This window comes from Hyposmocoma kahamanoa, unplaced genomic scaffold (assembly GCF_003589595.1).
Source record: "Hyposmocoma kahamanoa isolate Upper Pololo Valley unplaced genomic scaffold, ASM358959v1 79, whole genome shotgun sequence".
NCBI classification, from domain to species: Eukaryota; Metazoa; Arthropoda; class Insecta; order Lepidoptera; family Cosmopterigidae; genus Hyposmocoma; species Hyposmocoma kahamanoa.
Genome location: NW_020653993.1, coordinates 5,748,855 through 5,750,559, shown reverse-complemented (window position 1 = coordinate 5,750,559; position 1,705 = coordinate 5,748,855).

Here is a 1,705-nt window from a genome sequence, read left to right as displayed (position 1 = left end):
TACCCAATTTAGATCCGTAAAAACAGTTTCATTTCTAAAGATTATTTTTTATTAAATAACAAGTGCATTTGACATCCATCTCACGTGATGGAAAGCGAAGGTGAGGTCGCATGCATGGAGCATGCACACCTAAATAATGCCTATTCACTCTTGCCTTGATACGGCCCAAGTTATACCGTTGAGGGAACAAATCTGGAGGCAGGAATTTCCACTCCATAACCATTCGCTGTAAAAATCGCAAAGCGAAACGCTTAGAGTATCCACAACGTAGGGATGGAACCTCAGCCTACGTTTGGTCCTCCGATGATGGAAAGGGGAAGGCAGAATTAAATCATGCAATACCTTCGCACATTCTCCGTGATATATCCTGTAGCGACATATATATATGGCTGGAAATGTTAAAAAAAATTTATGTCATTGCCTTGACCGGATTTTGTCAATAAAATATTATTTGTATATATCAGAATATATGCTAGGATGGGTATCTCGTTAAGGAACAAAGTCCGGAATCAAGTTTTCCAGCATAAGACTAAAGTTGTGGACATCGTCCAGAAATGTAGCTAGCTGAAGTGGCAGTGGGCTGGCCACATCTGTCGCAGAACCGATGAGCGATGGAGTAGACGGGTTCTTGAGTGGAGATCACGTCTCGGCAAACGTAACGTAGGACGTCCCCCTGCAAGATGGACCGACGATCTGAAGAAGGTCGCGGGTAGTAGTTGGATACGGAAAACTGATAATCGGGCACTAATGCGTACATTTGGGGAGACCTATGTCCAGCAGTGGACTGCAATAGGCTGATTGATATATCAGAATATGTGAATTTTAATACAACCGATATACACACTTATTTTATTAACAACATGCCTACTTCTCCTAAATAGGTGTTGGCTACAGTTAAAAGGAAGTTGGGCCAACTACTGAACTGGAGAACTCTGGAGGACGCACGTTGACCAGCTGCTGGCGACCAGAGTTCCACCTAAAATTTAAAAGGGAAGACCTGACATATAAATGGCTAAAAATGCATTCCTTTATGCCACTGCCTTGATATGATTTTGTCAATAAAATATTTGTATAAATCAGAATATGTGAATTTAAATATAATGAATATACGAGTATATATTATGTAGAATACTACTAACCGATAAGCAGGCAACTTCAGGGTGGTGTTCAAAGATTTGCAGCTTCACCTCTACTAATTCCAAGTCCGAATTATATAGGTATGCTCTAAACACATAATTTATTGTGTAAATATATCGCCTTTAACAAAACAACTTCTAACAGCATTTATAACTTTGTATAAATCACGGAATAAATTTCTGCATGCCCAAATCAATGTCATTCGTGACGAGGGTGCTGGCGATTTAAATGGAACCCATTAACACTATACCCATTTGTTTCTTGTTTGGTTTTTGTAGCAAGTGTGGGAATTTCTGGGGATTATTAAGGACACATGTGTACCGCTGCAACCTGATTCTGAAATATCTCGACTCGAAACGCAAAGAAACCAAAACGACAACACCTATCGGCGCGATGCCTGTCTGTTCCCACAGCCAGGGTCTGCGTCAGTTATATATTTTCAGTACAAATTTGGCACATGGCGCCATTTATGCCCAAAGTAAAGCAGGTCTAGCAAAAACATTTTTATACTGTACTGGGAGTCCATGACAAGGACTGGATACAGGTCGAGAGTTGCACAGAGAGCCGA